General features: G+C 39.9%; 1 long non-coding RNA gene across 1 annotated transcript; it reads right to left on the bottom strand.

Annotated features, from left to right (window-relative positions):
• Window positions 1-298: 298 nt before the first annotated feature.
• LOC118895892 lies at window positions 299-9,309 on the bottom strand. The gene is made up of 3 exons (XR_005020046.1): window positions 9,112-9,309; window positions 8,777-8,914; window positions 299-438 (listed from the first exon to the last, which is right to left on the bottom strand). It is a non-coding gene; the product is annotated as an uncharacterized LOC118895892 (long non-coding RNA).
• Between the last annotated feature and the right edge of the window lie 11,527 nt (window positions 9,310-20,836).

Below are 20,836 nucleotides of genomic sequence, written 5' to 3'. Positions count from 1 at the left end.
GGAGAATCACATTCTTCACATGAATTTGCCAGTACTTAATACTCATAGAAATAATACTGTGCTCAGGGTATCTGAGAGCAGACCAGAACAATTTCCCTAAATAGCAAAGGGACCAGAAGGTAACTGCAGTACCTGCAAAATGTTAGGAGAAGGGAGGGTTAGAAAAACAAAACAAATGCAATCCTTATATCCTGTCTGTATTAGTCCGCTTGGGCTGCCATAACACAATACCACAGACTGAGTGGCTTAAATAACAGAAATTTATTTTCTCACAGTTGTGAAGACTAGAAGTCCAAGATCAAGGTGTCTACAGGCTTGGTTTCTCCTGGGGCCTCTCTCCTTGACTTGAAGAGGACCTCCTTCTCCCCGTGCCCTCACTCAGGCTTTTGTCTGTATACACAGTGCTGGTGTGTCTTTTTGTATCAGAATCTCCTCTTCCTATAAGGACACCAATCAGGTTGGGTTAGGGCCCACTCCAATGACCCAACTTTAATTTAATCACATCTTTAAAGGTCTTATGTCCAAGTACAGTCACACTCCAAGGTGATGGGGGAGAGGGAACACAACTCAGCCCATAATACGCTAATATTTAATCCTACTGAATATTGTAGCAGAAATCTGCATGTTTGAGTCTTGAAAGAAATTGGGACACACAGGTAACAGTATTCATCTAACGAATAACCATAATTTTATTGATGTTATTAAATGAAGATATTTTCCCTCATATACCACAGAGTATCCTTTTGTTCACCACCTCTCTCCCCTCTCCCTCTCACAAAAATCTGTGGTATAAATCTGTGTTTCTTAGCCAGTAGGCTCTATCTCCCTCTGGGGAGAGCTCTCTGGTGTCTCTACTTATAAGGACACTAATCTTACCAGATCAGGGCCTCACCCTTGTGACATCATTTAACTTTAATTACTTCCTTAGAGGCCACCTCTCCAAATATAGCCACGTTGGGGGTTAGGGCTTCAACAGGTGAATTTGGAGAGGATACAAACAATCAGTTCGTAATGGAGGCCTGCTAAGCAGGAGAGAATTTTTTTCCTCAGAGGCGAAAGAAAAGATACAGAGGTGGATTAAACACAATATCTTGGCAAGTCTCAGAATTGCTGCACAACCTAGCACAGTTCCTGGGACACGGGAGGAGCTCCATGAATCTTATTGAGTGAAAGGATAAATGGATTATTCTATTACTTTTAGATTGGGGTCTCAAAGTAAACAGATGCTTCTAGGACAGTTTTATGGGTAATAGTATCTCTCAGGGAAGGATAATTAAACTGATTCTCTTTGAAATAGGCTACCTAAGAGTTCATCAAGGAAGTCATCTGTGATTATATGAGTGCAAAATATATGGAAATATGTAATATGTACACTAGGCATTAATATGGAGTATTTGGAGCAGGAGCAAATGGACAGTGTGAATGGAGGAAGAGGGATAAGGAGAAAAGAGAGCCAAGCAAAACAGGAAAAGAAAGATGACACTAAGATCTGTATGATAAGCTTTCATATGTGCGTTTATAGAAAATAATATATTAAAATTTAAATGACAAGGACCTCTCAACCAGAAGGAGTATATAAATTGTTCCTTCCAAATATGTCACAAAATAAACAAAGGTAAAATGTCACTGTGATGGAGAAGATCAAATCTTCAAATAGGAGATAGTAAGCCTGACTGTAAGACAGAATTAACAAAAGATGGTTTGTGAGCTCATATACGGGGCTCCCCAAAAGGCTACACGGGCTTATCTAACAAAAGTATTCCAAACAGGCCTCATTTCATCTTTTGGTCAAAATGCTAGACTGGAAAATCAACAGAATCCTATAGGCATAGTACATTTAAATTTCAGCAAAGCATCTGAAAAATTATTCAGTAACAGTTTTGTGGGTAAGATTAAGAAATAGCTGGCTTAAACCTATATATCGTGAGTATTAAATAGATCCTGTTGTTATGGAAATAAAGGTTTGGAATAGTTTGGTGTAGGTTTTCTCAAGGACTCTGTCCAGGACAACATTTTATCAATATTTAACAATCTTTTCTTTTTTTTTAATTGTCAGATTTCCAAAAATGAAAAGTTGTGAGCGTTTACTAAAAAACTGAACTGTGATCTTGACCGGTAAGAATAATGGATCTAAACTGAAAAGAGAAATTTAATAGAAAAAATATAAAAGTCATACACATAGGTTAAAAGAATAGAGTTAAGCCGACTGTGTTGAAGTGTGGTTTGTGTGAAAAAATAGACAAAAGTAACTTGTGGATTTGGTTGACAGCAGGCTCATTCTGAGTCATGTGTCATTTAACCCTGGGAAGTTAATGATCTTTTTGACTACATTACTGAACATGTAGCTTCAGACAAAGGGAGATGATGACCCATGATATAAATGGGATTCTGGTCTGAGTGTATCTGGAATATTGTGTTTCATTTTGGCATCATATTTTTAAAAGGGATTCCAACAAACTAAAATGTATGCAAAGGGGAAAGTCAAAATAGTAGACATTCTGGAAGCCACAGCCTATGCAGAATTGTGAAGAAACTAGGTTTTCAGTGTTGCATGGTAACTTACATGTGTCACACCCACCTCCACAATACAAGACAAAACCTGCCATCTTAGGTTTGTCCGTGGTCCTCATCCTGTTTCTCCAGTTTCCCTCCTCCACTTCCTGATTTTCCCAGCTTCTGACCTCATGATAACCCTTGTCTCTGGTAACGGAAATTGCTTATGCATTCATTTATTTAACATTTATTGATTACCTACTCTATACCGAGCACCTTTTCTAAGCACTTTAAGCATCAGTGAGCCAAACAGACAAGAATCCGTGCCCTGTGTGGGGCTAACATGCTAGAAAGGGACAGACAATATCATAAATGAGTAAATTATAAGGTACGTTGAAAGGTGATAAGTACTATGGGGAAAAAAAAGAATGGATAGAACGGTGTAAAGGGATTCAAGGGTACTGAGAATAAGGAGGAAGCAGCTACAATTGTAAGTGGTGTTGTCAAGCGGGCCTCATTGAGAAGGTGGCATTTGAATAAATCTTGAAGAAATGAAGGAGTTAGCTACAGGGTTATACGGGAAAAAAGTGTTCTAGTGTAAAAGCCCTAAGGACTGTTTGCCTAGAAGGGAGTAAGACAAGGAAGGGTAGCAGGAAATGAGCTCTGAGGGTAATGGTGCCTGGTAAGGACTTCAGTTTTTACTCCAGTTAAGATGGGAATCCATTGGAGGTTTCGAGCAGAGGAGCAATATTATCTGATTTATGTTTCTAAAGCACTGCGCTAGCTGCCGCGTGGAGGATAGATTCTAGAGGGGAAAGATGGGAGCTGAAATACCAGTTAGAAGCTTACTGCAGTCATCCAGACGAGCAATGATTCAGTCACACCAGAGTCGTGGCAGTGTAGGGGGTGAGACGGTAGAGCCAACAAGACTTCTTGAATGTTCAGATGCGAGATATGAACAAAAGGGAGGAGTTGAGACTAACTACGGTTTTCAGCCGGAGCATCCTGAAGGATGAAGCTGCCATGGACTGAACTGGGGGAAGGTGCAGGTAGAACAACTTTTAGGAGAAAGATCAAAAGTTCAGTTTTTGGATGTATAAAGGTGGAGATGTCTATTAGACCTTCAAATAGAGATTTCAACTAGAGAATTTAATATAGGAGAGCTGGATGTCACATAGAAATGCAGAAGTCTTTGGATGGTCGGTGACATTTTAAGCTATGAGACTGAATTATAGCATCTAGGAAGTGAACATAGACAGAGAAGAGGATCAAGGTTGAACCCTGGGGCTCTCTGACTGTGGGAGGTCAAGGACAAGAGAAAGAAGCAACAAAGCAGAAAAGGAGAGTCTAGCATGTTATAAAACCCACTAGGAGGGTGTGGTGCCTCCGAAGCCAAGTGAAGAAGGTGTTTCAGAGAGATGAGTGGGATCAACTGTATCAGCTGCTACTGACAGGTTAAGATGAGAACTGAGAATCCATCCTGGGCTTTAGCACCGTGGAGGCATTAACGATCTTGGCAAGAGCAGTTTCAGTAGCGTGGTCTGGGACAAAGTCAAATTGGAGTGGGTTGAAAAAGAAATAGGAAGAAAGGAATTTAAAATGTTTGCTACAAAGGGGCAGTAGCTAAAAGAGGAAGTGGAGTCAAGGGAAGATTATTTTTAAAGATGGCGGCAATAACAGAAAGTGTGATTTTTGCTAGGAATCAGGAGACAGTAAAAACTTGATCAGAGAGAGAAGAAAGAATGGCTGGAGTGATGTCCTTTGGTAGACAGTTAATGGGATCTTGTGAAAAAGTGGAGAGATTAGTCGTAATTGAGGGCACAGAAGTGTATCTATGGAAGAGGTGGGACGGCAGCCTATGGTGGTACAGTTGCTATTCATGGTTAGATGGGGTGGTGGGAGTCTGAGAAAATTCTCTTCTGATTATTTCAATTTTCCTCAGACAGCTCTGCCTCACTCTTAGGCCATGCCATAAATTCTCTCAACTTGAATGCTGTCAGCATCCTAAGAAAACACCTCACTCATCCGGCTCACCTGAGAACTTAAGGCCTCCACGTGGACCCTTTGGCCTCCATGTGGACCCATCCGGGCAACGTCCTTGCCTAGTCTAGCCCAGCCACCACAAGGGGGACCCAGAACATATGTACAGCCGAGAACAGAGAAGACACATAAGGAGAACCTCTAGCTATAGTCTAGTATTTGCTGCCTTGGTATTCTCTGCAATTATAACAAAACAGATTACATGTAGAAAGCCCCAGCTGTGAAGTTAAAAAATGCACTGCTCAAATACTAACTCTTCCTTCTTTCTGTGAGGATTTCGGTGAGTGAGTTAACCCATCCAATCCCCTTTTTTCATCTGTAGATAGTAGAAATACACACTCCCATCTGTCCCTTCGGGCCTCCAAAATGTGCAGATTTGAGCCCCTCTCCTAGCCCATCAGATGTCCAAAGATGCGCAGGGCCTGGGTATTGAAAGGATGCGTGCTTGTGGGGGAAATCTCATGTGGTCTCAAAGCACAGGCAAAGGGCAGATCTCCTCCAATAGTGAAGCAGCCAGCCACGGAGAGTCACTCCGGACTCCTGTCCAGCCCCTGCTCCTGGTGGATATTTTCACCGTTGCCCTTTCCCCAGTCCTTGGCTCCAGCTATTTCCTGGCCCAAGCCCCATTCTTGAACTGTTTCAGGAGGGGCATAGCCCTTTCATTTTTCTCTTCCTCATCTCCCCGAGTTTTCCCTAGATTCATTCTAAGCGCAAGAGTGGTACATCACTCCGCCACCACCCACAGACTTGCCAAAACATCCCTGCTGTTCTGCCAAGGCAGAGAAGTGGAAGCAGTGATGATCACTAAGCAAATCACAGATTAGAGGCTCCACCCTCCTCACCAGGACCTGCCCTCATGCTTCTCCTCTTCTGTCTTGATTGAGTCTTGTGAATTATTCACTTTCTTCAGAAAGTTTTTATACTGTGAATTATCATGGACAAATTTGAATCTGGAAAACTGCTTAAAGCTAAATCATCTAATTACCCCTAATCAATAATTAAAATGCAACAACGTTGGGATGTCCCTGGTGGTCCAGTGGTTAAGAATCCATTTTGCCATGCAGGGGACGCCAGTTCGATCCCTGGTCGGGGAACTAAGATCTCACGTGCTGCGGGGCAACTAAGCCTGCACGCCGCAACTACTGAGCCCACGTGCCACAACTACAGAGCCCACGTGCTTTGGAGCCCGCGTGCCACAACTAGAGAGAAGTCCGCGTGCCACAACGAAAGATCCCGCTTGCCGCAACTAAGACCTGACGCAGCCAAAAATAAATAAATAAAATAAATTTTTAAAATGCAACAATGTGAATCACGGGTCCTGGTTTTATCTCTGCTCAACCCACATTAGAATGGCATTCAGTTATTATTCTTTACACATATGGAGTGGAGAGGCAAAGTTGCTGATCACTAAAGTGGTATAATTAAAAGGAGTTATAAGGTTTCTCAAAAAATGTCTCCTTCATTTTCCTGAACGTTATTCTGCTAATGAAAGCTACTTGTGTTAACGTTTTATGTCTCCAGAAGGTCTGTATTAACAGGAAAATGCACATCCCTAGAATAAAGCACATTAAGATGGCATCTCCCAGTAATCTATTCCAGTAATTAACTGATCGAATTAGCAGCCTGCTGCTAATGCCAAAGAACTGCCACGTATGTTACAATGTGTACAGAATTTTCAAAGGGGTGTAAAGGAAAGGTCAGAAGCATGAAGCAAAATATGGGTTGCTGCAGCAGGCATGTGAGGATGCTGAACTCCTGATAAAGCTTGCATCTCGAGGACCTGGAAACGTGAGGCTCCATAACTTAATTCCGCAGTTCCAATTTACTATGCAGTGAGAGAGGATGCTTTACTGATGATTATAAGATGGCTTAAGCATAGGAAATAAAAGATTAAACAGCCTTCTCTAGTGTAAATTGCAAGCTCTCCAAAGGATTAGCCTGATTTAATAATTTGATAAATGCCTAAAGAGGACTATGTCCTAAACTCTCCATATCTGAGAAAAGCCCTAAACTTTTTCTTACAGTAAATACAAAATGTCAGACTGATTAGGCTGAGAAATGAAAGGAAATTATTATTCCGGATGAAATCACTCAGGTTAGTGCTGCTTTCAGAAGAAGGCAGTGCTATCTTCTCAGAGATGAGAGGTATTTAACACCAGCGTGCTTAATGCTTTCTTTCCCTAGGCAGTCTCATGCATCCTTGTGACTTCTCTTAAGCACTCTGTCTGTAATTCCTGCAGCCACTGGCAGGTTGATGATGGACCATTAAGTGAGCATTTCTCTGCCATGATGTCCCAGGATCCTAGCACACTGAAGTGTGAAGCCAGAGGAAGAGAAATAGATGGTGGTCTGACTTATTCTTAGGAAACGTAGCATATCACCAACCTATTTAATCTATTGAGCTGCCTCGGCAAGACTTCAAAACTAAAGGATGCATTGCCTGTGAACCCTGGAGGGGGTGGAGAAGGGCGTGGACAAGAAGTTCAGACCTCCAGTTATGGCTGTGAACATCTGTGAGTTAGGTTGCCCTGAGATGTGGAAACTGAGAAGGAAGATAAATGTGTCATAATCGAATGGAGAACATTTTTACTTAAGAATACAACCAGTAAATAAACAAAAAAATGCAGTAAACTCATTTCTAACGGGTAGGCATAGCAAAGACATAATAAAGCTCAAAACTTTATAAACTTCCAAGTATAAGTTAAGAATGTTTTTCAAGTAAGTGCTACTGTTATTCTGGTTTTCATTTTTACACAGAGGAAAACTTCAGACTTACATTTTCGTTATAAGTGTTTATAAATTCCTGACCTTATAACCCTGGACTACTTTTTTTTTTTTATCCAAAGCTTAACTGCTTCAGAATAATAGCAAAGGCATTTAAGCACTTCGCAGTTAACCAAGGAGTAGGCATTAAGGCATTAATTTGCCTCCTTACACCTCTGCCGGCTCCAAACATAGCTCCTTACCAGCCAGCCATGGCAGCATTTTCTACTTAAATGTCTGACATTTCTCTCATCAGGTTTATTTTTTCCCAAACCCCAACTCCCTTTTCCTTAAGTTCCTCTTTCAGTTCCAGCCACTATCTCTAGATAATATTGTCCAACTTGCACCCTTATGCAAGGATGATGCCCAACTATGTAAATCACACCACGATTCCCACTGTCCAGACCCTCATAGCCAACGCCTCTGAACCACTCCCACCGGACAAGTCCATCTTTATCCCAAGCTCAATAAACTCTGGAAGAAATTTATCCTATCCATTCCAAAATGTGTTCTTGTGTGATACCTTTTTCCAAGACAACCACTCTCAAAATCTTGATATCATCTTTGAATCATCTTCTCATTGTCCATACTAAATAAATGTTCATGCCTACTAATTATTTTTCTTGCCCAATCACTGTTTCATAAGCCTCCAACTTTTCATTTACATGGACTCTGCCCATGTCAGACTCTGGCTCCTCCCACTGGGACTACTATTATCATGGCCTAACTGATTTCCTGCCCCCTGTATCTGAATCATCTTTCCCTCTGCTCTCGGAATTAATTTCCTTTCTCACCCCTACTAAACTTCCCACACATAAAATTAAAATCCACCCTTTTCTGTCTAGCATACCTTGGCTCCAGTCTTTTCTTCTAGGTTATTCTCCTACTATAATCCCACCTCATCCTGACCTGTTGAAATAATGACTACATCCATATTAGTCAGCAAGGACTAAGTTATGCTACAGTAACAAACAATCTCAAAACCTCACAGGCTTTCACCAAAGGTTTATGTCTTGCTTATGATTCCAGGCTTTGGAGTAGACTGCATCTTATTCCATGTTGCCTTCACTTGAGGTCCCAGATGAAGGAGCCCCTGCCTGGAACCTGATGGTCTCATGACAGAGGGAAAAGAGAGAGGGCAAAACTACACAACGGCTCTTTAAATTTCTACCCATATTTCATTGGTCAAAGCAAGTCAAATGGCCATGCCTGGTATTAATGGGGCAAGAGGTATAATTCCCCCACACAGAAGGTCCCAATAGAGAGTGTCAGCAAATATTTTGGACAAATAATACAATCTACCACACCATCATTAATGGTACGGCATAAATCTTACCATATTTTCAGTGTTTTTCTTCTTCTAGACCACGGTATCTCAATAGCGGTATTTCAAAAACAAATTTGGATTCATTGTAGGATTTTAGCAGCATGCCCAGCCTCAGCCTACTAGATACCAATAGTTCCAAACATGCTCACCCACCTTGCCAATCAAAAGTGGCTCCAGACCTTCCGAAATGTCCCTTGGAGGGGCAAGATCACAACCACTGCTCTAGTCTATGAGTCCTTAAAGAACAGGAACGGTATCTTAGCCATTACTGCGTCCTCATGGCACCAACTCCTATAAATAGTGTACGTTTAAACATTGGCATCAAATAGAATGGCGATTTCAGAACAAAATTTTCTTTATTAAAAAATCAAAGGCAGTATTTGCCTCTCAGGTTTCTTTGGGGAAAAATACATAAACTTTAAAAACAAAAAGACCGACGTTTAAATCCTGCCTTCAACACTCCGTAAGATTCTGGGAATGCTGCTTACCCTCAGTTTCTTCATCTTCAAAATGGGAACAGCAGCATTTCTCTTGCAATTCTGCGGTGATGAGTCAATGCAGATTGCTTGGTTTTGGGTGTCTGCTCAGTAAATGGCAGCTATCATCACCATCAGCAGCAATATCCCTTCCTCTGTCACACCCTTGAATATGAGATGTTTAAAAAACTATTTGCCCTCTTGCAGAGAAACGCCAAATGTTACTCCCAGAAAGAGAACAGCATAGTCCCACAGAATACTGCCTATGTTTGTTTCTCCATAAATAAGACTTGTTGTCAAGAAACTTGAGCTCAGGGCTAGTGGCTCTGCCATGAAACACATAAGCTTGGATATGAGCAACAGGTTTTTTGCGGCACTTTCCTGGATGTCAGCAGACTCTCACAAATCAGGCAAGAAAAGTCCAAAACATATGCCCTCAGCAACCTGCCAAAAACCAATAAAAGGAACTGTGAGGAGAGCCAAAATCAAGGAGGCAGGCAGGAGTATGGGACTGCAAGCCCCAATAAATTCACATGTAAATGCATTTCATCTTAGTAAGGGCCTGACTACACAGAACCGTTTCAAATGCTGAAAAGAACCTTCGTACAGCTGCACATCATACAGTCAGGAGCTTCAAAATGACAAATGTCTTCTGGAGGTTTTAAAAATCCAACCTTTTGGAACAAGATATGTTGACAACTAGTGGTTTTGTGGATTGTAAGTGTAACTCAGCATGGAAGAACTGGCCTTTTGTAATAAAGTAGCATATTGTGATGTTATCAAGACTTGGCATTTTATATCAAGGTGCAAAATATCTCTTCTGTTTTCTGGTTAAGAGATGAATGCATGGCACGGCAATCAGGGCAAGTTTAAAATACAGCGAAAAATAATAACAAAAGTCTCAGTTTATAAAAGATAAGCTGGGCGTTCTGTTTTCAAATGAGTATGATTCCACGGCCAGCGAAAGGAAATGTGAAGGGCTTGTGGCTTTGTGTGTTTGATTCTTCTTTTTCTTTTAACAACTGTGAGACTTTCAAGCTGGTAGAAGGATTTCAACCGAAGGCCCTGGAGACTTAAAACACTTGAATTCCCAGCTTTAGGAGCAAACGCTGCGGCAGCATCAACAGTAAAAGCTCCTGTTCCATCGGAGCTGAGATTTCAATCCAGAGACTGTTGTGATTCAGCCTGTTTCTTCAGTGAAGCTGGGGTCAGCCAGCTCAAAAGATTAAGCCTGTTTTGACCCTGTACATCAACACGCCGAACCGCCCGCGCTGCTGCGGCCGCGGGGCGCGGCGTCCCAGCGAGCTGTAAGCGGATCCCGCCCCGTCCGCCCGCCGCGCCGGCACCGCACCCCCTCCTCGCCTGGGGTACCTTCCCGCCATCTGGCCCAAGGCCGCTCTCTCCTCGCGAGCAGCGATGTAGTAAGCACAGGACTTTTCGGCAGCAAGGGGCTCCGTTCCGAAATGTATTTTCTTCAGTTGCAACGCTCGTAACCCTGCTGGTTTAATGAGCCCCAAAGGGCAACCTCTACATAGCTTATTGAATTCTAATTAGATAATTAAAGCAGATAGCAAAAATCTTTACTTTTGTAGCTATGAAACGTAGGCTGATGTTACATTATGTGCAACTAACATTCCACAAGCAAAGCGTTCCCAAACACTTTTCAAAATAAACCGACGTTTAGTTCCAAACTCAGAAATTAATACTTGCTTTGGTCAAGGTTCTGAGACTGTCATACGAAATTTTTTAAAGGATTGAGAGAGAATAAATACAGAGATCTTCATTCATGCCTGCATTTGGTCGGTAAATATTCATTCAGCACCCACTCTGTGCCAGACACTGTTCTGAGCACCCAACAGTGATAAGCTTCTAAGGTCTTCTTTAAGTGGTGATTTAAATATTTGAGATAAACTAATGATAACCACAACAAACATTTATGTCTATAGCTTAAGCTAAAAAAAAAATAGAAACGCTTCAGCCTTTATTTTTCATGTTCATTTACCTTGACCTCACCATTCCATTACGGGTCACCAGCCATACACATTCACTGCCTTGTGTGCGTTTCATTTTATATATTTGATGACTCTTTCAACTGTGGACAGATCTGCAAAGTACATGAAAATTATTTTTCAGGAAGTAGTTTTGACATAAAAGTAAAAGCAAAGGCCTATCAATCTGGCTCTTTCTTCAGTGCTAATGATGCACTTGCAAAAGGAAAAATGGTTTTAACTGAAAGTAAAAAGCATTGACAGGAATTCATTGCAATGCTATTCTGGAAGACTTGAAGGAGAATGGGATGACTTTCAGTTGTCAAAAAAGTTTGGCAGGTGGCTATTGAGACAAAAAGACTTAAAGAAAACATTTCTAAAGAGGGAAAAACTGGTTTATTCTTTTTTCTCCTTTCTTCATTCACCCTAAAAAATACATAGCTTTCTTATTTAGTTTTCCCATTTCTTTTGTACAAATGTTTAAAAGATTGCTCAAATTACCCTTATTTTCTTTTTTAGTTTCCAAATCCATGTTGCTTGTTCTCTTTGGGAAAAGGACTAACAATATCTTAGGTGAGAAAGTAAGTCAGAATTAGATATTACCTTTTCTTCTTCTCTTCTTCATTCTTAATTGATTTCTTCAGGAAATTAGTGGACTCTATTGATATTCCCAACAGGAAATTTTGGCAAGTCAGTGCTAACCAAAAGCTAACCAAAAGTGTCGCAGAACAAAGCTAGGCTGTTCCACACAAAGGCAGACACCAGGTGGAAACACTCAAACATCTAGAAATTTCCCAAATAATTGTTGCACCTGAAAAAATTCCATGAATTATTAGAAATGATTTTTTGCTTTTAACCAGAAAGTGTGTTTTTATAATAGTTGTAGGGCTAGAAATAAAATCTTGGTGATCCTACAACGACTTCTTCAGTTTAGCTTTCTCCAAAGGGAAGACATAAATAAATCAAGGTTGACTGTGACAATGACATCATAACATTGACTATTTTGATGTCTTCCACTGCAGCAGGCTGGAAAGAGAAGTGGGATGCAAGGACAAATGTGATCAATTCCCCTCTTTGGGCCATTCTTCCATGGTTCCTTTTCCCTAAATATCATTAGCCATTTTAGACTTACACACCCCCACACACCCCCACACTTCTCAGAGATGTGCATAAGTCAGTTGTCAAGAACAGAATATTACCTTATTACATTTAGTGACAATTTCTTTTTTTTAATTTATTTATTTTATTTATTTGTTTTTGGCTGTGTTGGGTCTTAGTTGCTGTGCAGGCTTTCTCTGGCGGCGAGTGGGGGCTACTCTTCATTGCGGTGCACGGACTTCTCATTGCAGTGGCTTCTCTTGTTGCAGAGCATGGGCTCTAGGAGCATGGGCTTCAGTAGTTGTAGCATGTGGGCTCAGTAGTTGTGGCTCGCGGGCTCTAGAGCACAGGCTCAGTAGTTGTGGCGCATGGGCTTAGTTGCTCCGCAGCATGTGGGATCTTCCCGGACCAGGGTTCAAACCCGTGTCCCCTGCATTGGCAGGCGGATTCTTAACCACTGTGTCACCAAGGAGTCCTAACAATTTGCACTATAGAATTTACCAAACTATCTTTTGAACTGAATATCAGCTTAAATGAGGCAAATTTTACTTTAGAATATAAACAGTAACTATACTTTTAAGGCTTAATTTTATTGACATCAAAACTCACTCTAACGATGATGAGAATCCACATTGGGAAGCTCTCCAAGGAAGACCCTGTATCCAACTCTTGATATCTGAGTGGCAGAGAGAACACAACACAGCCCTGAGACAGGCAAGGGCTGAAATCTGAGCCCTGAGTCACAGATCTGCATGCTGAGTGGAGTCAATGTAAGTGATATAGGAAGCCAGGTGCAGTGCTAGGGAAAGGGTCTGATAGAAACAAGACTAAGGAAAGCAGATTGCAAATTAGGGTTAGAATTTAGGCCCAGAAGGGAAATGCGATGAAAATGAGAAACCCAGGCAAAGGCAAGTAAGGCAGATGACTGTGAACATTGAATAATTAGGCTGCAACAGCAGACAAATGTCACATGGGCGGCGAGAGCTGCATTCAAACCGAACACCAGAAACGTCGGTTTCAAACTATCTCCAGACCCCACTCACTGATGAGAACGCAGCCCCTCAGGTCCTGCCAGTCTAGCTCCTCAGTGGTTCAAAGAGCAGGCAAGGCTCTAACTGCAGCCGCAGACTCTCAGTGCATCCCCACAGCCTCTTATCTAAAACCTTAGGGCTAAATGTGTTTTGGAGTTCAGAATTTTCAGATATTACAAAGCATGCAACAACTTGCATGGATCTCCAAAGGAATTATGCTGAGTGAATAAAGCCAATCACAAAAGATCACACAATGTATAACTATCTATTTAGCATTGTAGAAATGACAAAACTGTAGAGATGAAGAACATACAAGTGGTTGCAGGGTTTAGGGAGACGGATGGTGAGGGAGGCGGCTGCGGCTATAATACGGTAGCAGGAGAGACCCTTGTGATGAACTATTTTGCATCTGACTGTGGTAGTGGCCACACGAATCTATATGTGACAAAATTGCAAGGAACAAAATTGAATGCATGTAAAACTGGTGAAATCCAAAGGAAGTCCATGGATTGTATCAACGTCAATCTCCTTGTTGTGATATTGTACTATAGTTATGCAAAATGTTACCATGGGGGTGAATTAGGTGCAGGGTCTACTACATGTATTATTTCTTACAACTGCACAAAGATCTACAAGTCTCAAAATAAAAAAAAAATTATGGAAACCTTAAAAAGGCAATAAAGTGCATATTCAGGATATTAGGTAACACTCCAAACAATGTCAAACATGTGAATATTTCTGTAGCAAAGCGTGTGACTCTTCGCACCAAGTGAAATGCAGATTATAAATAGACTTCCGTCAGCTTGGGTCAGGTTTTATGACCACATGAGTTCAGGTTTAGTCAGGTATTGCTGCCAAATCGGCCATGAAAACACTTCAGTTTTTCAGCTTTTTGGATTTGGAGCTACAGATAAAGAATTATAAATCCAAGTCCTACTCTGGTCACAAGGAGGAAGGCAAGGATGGGTACCACTGACTAATCTGTTTAATATCTCCCGTTTCCCTTCCTCATTTCATATTCTACAGAGAAGAATTGGGGCGACTGCAATTTTTAATATAATACTTCAATCACAGAAGGTTTGAGAAAAAGCTATTTTAGTGCATCCTTTTGAGAAGGCAGCCAGCAATTCCCAGAATTGAATATGACGGCCGTAGGCTATGATGGAAAGGCAAGATCAGCATAGAAGAGGGAGATGTTCCTGAGCCTGTCCCAGGGTCTCTCTTTAGCCCACTTTGCTGTTTGATTGGGAATAAATTTTTAAGACTTTAGAAGTTCCTAAATTCAAAAATATTAAAAACATATATATAATCAATATGCATACATATAGAATTAACTAGTTGACATTATCTCTCACTTTGTATTATACATTTCTTTGTTCCTTCTCGCTAGAGTGGAAAAGAGAGATTTGACCCTATCTGAAATATTTGACCACATGCAGATGCTTCATACGTATGAAGCTTTTCAGCATTAAATAATGAGAGGTGTTCAAAATTTGCAGTGGAGTTCATTCCAGTTAAACTGGAACTCAAACAATATGGTAGGAACCTAATTCATTCACCTTTACCTGAGACTTCAGGTGTTACTCTTCTCTGTGCCAGCCTCCAGACTTCGGTCAAAATTATTCTGTGGAAATATAAAGGTAACTACAGTGCTCTCTTTGGGGGCCCTTGCTACTTACAGAATAGTGTCTGAACTCGCTTAGGATGAAAGCAGAAGCCCTTGATGACCTGGCCGCAGTGGATCACAGTCAAGAGCCCCATCTCTCTGTGCTGCTCATTCCAGGCTGTGCTTCTACCACATTAAGGACTTCTCGTTTCCTGAATAAGCCACACTTCCTCACGCTTATGCTTTTGCACGTTCCTCTCTTTTCTTAAAAAAATATTTTTTAATTGAAGTATAGTTAATTAACAATGTTGTGTTAGTTTCAAGTGTATAGCAAAGTGATTCAGTTATACATACATATGTATATACTATATATATATATATATATATATATATATATATATATATATATATATATATATTCTTTTTCAGATTCTTTTCCATTACAGGTTATTGCAAGATATTGAGTATAGTTCCCTGTGCTATACAGTAGGTCCTTGTTGGTTATCTAAATATTTTATATATAATAGTGTGTGTATGTTAATCCCAAGCTCCTAATTTATCCCTCCCTCCACCCTTCCCTTTGGTAACCATAAGATTGTTTTCTATGTCTGTCTGTTTCTGTTTTGTAAATAAGTTCACTTGTATCATTTTTTTAGATTCCACAAATAAGTGATATCATATGATATTTGTCTCTCTCTGGAGGTTCCTCTCTGGAACACCATTCTTCCCATTCTTTATCTGGCCAACTTTGATTGTCTTGTAAGGTGACATTTTCTCCTGGAAGCCTCTGGAATCTGCCCTTTCCTCTCTATCCAAACTTGTCTGGATAAAGAGCCCAGGTGCACCTCTGTATCAAGCACTCATTATGCTACATTGAACCATTATGCACCTTAATGTGGGGAACAGAATACTTTTACTTTCCCAGAGCTTAGCCAAGTGCCTGACACTAACTATTCAATTAATCAAGCAAGCAATCAACAAACAATAATTTTTGTTTGATGAATGGATAAACAAATTAGTAAAGGTACACATCATCAAAAAATATCAAATAAAATATCATATAGCAAATATATATATATATATAGCTTGTTTAGCTTTAAGACTAGCAAGTTACTTAAGGTTTCTGTAACCCAGTCTCTTCAAGTATACGACGGGAATAACATGGCTCTCGACCATCAGTTAGATTAAATTTGTTAGTGCATATAAAACAATGAAAACTCAGCTGATCATGTAGGAAGCACTCAGCAAATATTAAAGTTATAAAGTGCAGGAGTACCTTGTGGAAAACTTTAAATATACTTTCTATTCTCTAAGCCAGGGAGTGTGTGAAATGTTCTTAAACTATGACACATTAAAGAAACATTATTATTATAACTAAAGTATACAGATGCCAACATCAAATTTCTTACAAATTATCAAATGTCAAACTACACTGTGTTTTAATGTCAAGCATTATTTTTTTCTTATTCCACAAAACCTATAACCACATATAGTTTTGTTGGCCCTCAGGTAAGAAGAATATTCAGTTAATCATTGAGAGATTGGCTCTCTAGTAATTGTATGATGGCTACTTCTTTTTAATATTTTATGACTTGTATTTGAAGAAAGTATGTTATTATTCATTCATTCACACATCATATTTTTTGAGCCAACGTCTAAGTGTCAGTCAATGTGCTAGACACTGAGGAAACACTGGTGAGCAAAATAATCACATTCCCTGTCCTCAGGGAACTTCCAATCTGAGAGGAACATGAATGTAATAGTCCTTCCTGGGTGAAGAGTGAGGTCTCACCTGAATAAGTATACAATAAAAGAATCAGGGAGAAATCAGAGCTGAAGAACCCATATTGCTAGGAATTGCATTCAGCTGTAAATAATAGAAACCAGACTACACTAGATTTGACATGTTAGGGTTTTATTCTTTCATGTAAACTGATGCCCAAAAGTAAGTAGTCCAGAGCTCGAAGAGTAGCCCCATCAGGTTCAGCAGGGACCCAGGCTCCATCTATCTTCCAGGTTTGCCATCATGACTTCCAGCCTCAAAGTCACAAGATGATTCCTGAAATACCAGCCATCACATCCACTTTCTAGCAAGAAAGACTGAAAGTGCAAAATGTGTGAAAATCCCCACCCAATGGCTACTTACTGGCCATCCCTGATAAGAAAGAAAGGGAAATGGATATTGAATAAACAGAAGTCTCTACCACAGCTCAAGAATTAAGGTCCAGATTATTCACTGGCCCTCAATAGGGGTCATGATTCTGTCAGTACAAATTAGATGGGAGCAAATCCTGTCTCTCAAAAGAGAAAGCAGAAAAAAAAAAAAGAGGAAGAGGAATGATGGTTTACGGTTGGCTCAAGTCATGAAAATTGGGGGGTTTTAGTGAAGAAAGGGCTTTTGATTCCTGTCTAGCAACAAAACAAAATTCACTATTAGACCTGCTTCGGGGGTCAGGTAGTCACAGTGGTGATGGAAAGCCATGTAACAGAGGGATAAGCTTTGAGCTGAGAGAGAATAATCAAGATGCTTACAAAATTGTATCTGCCCTCCATGTGTAGAGAAAGGCTAACAAGGTTGCCAACTCTCTGTACTCCCACGCCCCTAGCCAGCCCTGCTAATTGCATAGCACGCACTCAGTAAGTATGTGTTCAATGAATTAGTCATGGCACACTTTCCCACTGAGGCTGGCGGTGCCTTCAGAGTCCCTCTTACACATGTCTCCAGGCAGCCACTACCAATGGATCAGAGATGTGATAAGAAGGGGAAATAATCTGCCATCCTCAAGCTGGAGTGAACCTGGGCTCAGCAACCTGGCTGTCCCTTGGGAACTCCAGTATTTATCTCAGTTCTTCCTTATTCCTTAGAAAATTCTTCTCAGGTGGAAAATATCAACAAGGCTAAGAGTAAATAAAGGAAGGGAATTTTTCCCTCTTGGCACAGAATACAAAGAAGGAGAGGGGGTAGTTAATGCCTCAGAACCAAGTATGGTAGAGGAAACAGGATTCCTTCAGTGAGAAAATCCCAAATGTAATGAAAACTTGAGGAACTATGAAAACATCTGCCTTCTCCCCATGCATTTTCCTCCTTGTAGAGTCTGTGTATGTGTGTATGTGTGTGTGTGTGTTTGTGTGTGTATTTTAAGAGAGATCAAAGTTTCTTTACAATCAGAAAACTCAGTTTGCCATTTATTCTAGATGGTCTGTTGAAAATGATTCTCTAAGAGATAAAAGAATAAAGTCACCCAAAACATCAGGAATACTAGAGAGAATATTCATTCAATTAACATTTATTAAGTACCTCATATATGCACAGTACAGCTGTGTGGTTGTTGTGATAAGCAAAACTGTCATGGCCTTTGCCCAACAGAGAAATAAGGAAGAAGCCACTAAACAAATTACCATATTTATGATTATATAATTATAAACTGAATTAAGTACTCTGAAAGAGACACAGTTCTGTGAGATCCTAGAATAACAACAATAATAAAACTGATTTTATTTCAATAGGTCTTTCATTTGAATGTACATGTGTCCCAAGTCGGGAGGAAGAGTTGTGAGATTCCAAATGTGGGAGTAGCATGCTCAAGGGCCCTGAGGCAGAAAGCAGTGTAGCAGCTCCCACAAACTGGAAGGCCCTTGTAGCTGGAGTGAGGACAAGAGGGCAAGTGGTTCAAAATGAGGCTGAGAAACAAGCAGAGGGCACCAGCAGGGGCTTGAAGGCCATGGAAAGATTTAAATTTTCATCTTAACTGCCATAGGAATCCATTAAATCATCTTAAGAAGTTAAGTGAAGTAATTATGGTTGTGCTGCCTGGGTACCTGTGTGGCTTGATTCTAAGAGGGCGCTATAGCATCAATGTGGTAAACTGGGGTTACTAAACATACTATACAAACAAACAAAGCAAATAAAGGGCAAAGATTTTTGTCAGATAAATTACTCTGCCAACGGCATGACTGATAGGTTTGATAAGGGCAAAATTGGACACTAGAGAGAGGAATTTGAACAATACAAACAGAAACGTAGAGGATAGAATGGACACAAGATGCATTTAGGCAGTGAAATGCAGAGATTGTTGGAGGAAAGAATCTTGAGTGACTCCAGGTTTCTGGTCTGGATAAGTGGATAGATGTTACTACTTGCTGTGATCAGAAACACACCATTTTTACTTTCACCTGACTAGCTCTGCCATTTTGGCCAGGTTAATAATCCTCACAAAGCCTCAGTTTTCTTCAATGTAAAATGGGACTAATAATAGAAGCTACCTCATATGGTTGTTATGAGGTTTAAATAAGATAAATGTACATGTATATATATGTATAAATAAAATTATGTTATGCGTAAAATTAAGTAACAGTAAAAAAAGCATCTGAGTTTTGGTAATGGTAATAATGAAAACACAAAGATAAGATCATAGAAACAGAAAATTACTATATATATATGTGGTATGTATATATGTATACATATATATATATATAGTGAGAGAGAGAGTTAAGTAATTTGTCCTGAATCACACAATCAGAAAAAGAAAGGAAATTAGATGAATAGCAATTTGATGAATAATACTAATAATCACAGACATTCTGCAAAATCAGATACTAGTACTGACCTTGCTGTGAGAATTAACTGTGTATCAGGAGGAAAAAAGCCTGGGACATAGTAAGTGCTAGTAAGGGCCTTGCTGTTGGTGGTGTTGATTCGAATAGCAGAGCTACTGTTCAGAGTAAACTCTGGTGCCATGGTTAAGGCACTGTGTTCACATCTATTCGCACACCTTAGAATATTACCTTCATGCTAGATAAATTCCAAATCTATGTTCGAGCCTCAACTTCTCTCCTAATTTATATTCCCACATCATAAGTACCTGACACTTCATTGCCATCTCAAACCCAAGTGATCTAAAATCAAAATCACATTTTTTTATTCCATTCCTTTCCCCATAAACACAGATATCTATTTGGCTAATGACAGAAATCATGGGAACACACTTCTTAGCAGTTGGAAGAGAGAAAAAAAAGTGAAAAGTAGATAAATGGAAAAAAGACTGAGAAAAGAAAAGCAAATGTGAAGTAGAAGAGAGGAAAATGATGACTTCCTTGACAGAATCTAAAAATCATTGAATCAAACCAATGTTCTAACTTAGTAAGATTTAATGTGCTTTGCTATTTTTTACTGCAAAGAGTCAAACTCTCTCAATGGACTGATTGATCCACTCATTCATCCATTCAGTAAATATTTATTGACCAACCATTATGAGAATAGCCCTTGTAGGTATCATCAGAAAGCAGGAATTGTATGAGCCACAATCCTTACCCTCAAGTTGCTATTAGCTTCTCTAAGAAAAAAAGATAAGTCATCTAAGAAATCACCAAAGTTCAAACTACAGGGTGACACTCCCAGATTTTCTGATGGTACAAAGGTAAGTAGATATACTATTCAGCAACTTACATTTGGAGTTTCTCCTTGGAGAACTCTAAACAGATTGGTACCCAATAAATGTTTATTGATTGTGACAATGAATGAAGTATGGTGGTTCAGTCCTTCCACAAATTCTACTTTGTCCACTTCCTTTTATTCAGTGTGTAGACTGCATTTACATCTTGGCCCTATGAGACCATTTTTGAGTTCTGCAAAATAAATTACATCTATTAGGAAACAAAAACTTAAAATGATATCTTTATTTTAACTTCTCTCTCCTCGCTCTGATATCAATGGAACCTGTTTGAAGTTTGAGGTTATTACAACATCTTACATTCTTTGATGCATCTAATTAGAGGCATTTCATACTTTTCCTCAATTGGCAAAAAAATGTAACCTGAAGAGTAAGGCAAGAGCCTTTGAGTGAAAGCAGGCTTCTTTCAGATAATTTTGAATGATTTCACATCACCTAGTTCTTCTGACCCTGTTTAAAATAAAAACATGATATGATTTCAGTGTCTCTATATCTTAACTTCCGAATCATTTTCAATCTTCGGAAAATTTTCTGGGTTTAAATACCACCAAATCAAATCCTGGC

Source organism: Balaenoptera musculus, chromosome 5 (assembly GCF_009873245.2).
Source record: "Balaenoptera musculus isolate JJ_BM4_2016_0621 chromosome 5, mBalMus1.pri.v3, whole genome shotgun sequence".
Classification (NCBI taxonomy): Eukaryota; Metazoa; Chordata; class Mammalia; order Artiodactyla; family Balaenopteridae; genus Balaenoptera; species Balaenoptera musculus.
This window is presented reverse-complemented; position numbering and strand designations above follow the sequence as displayed.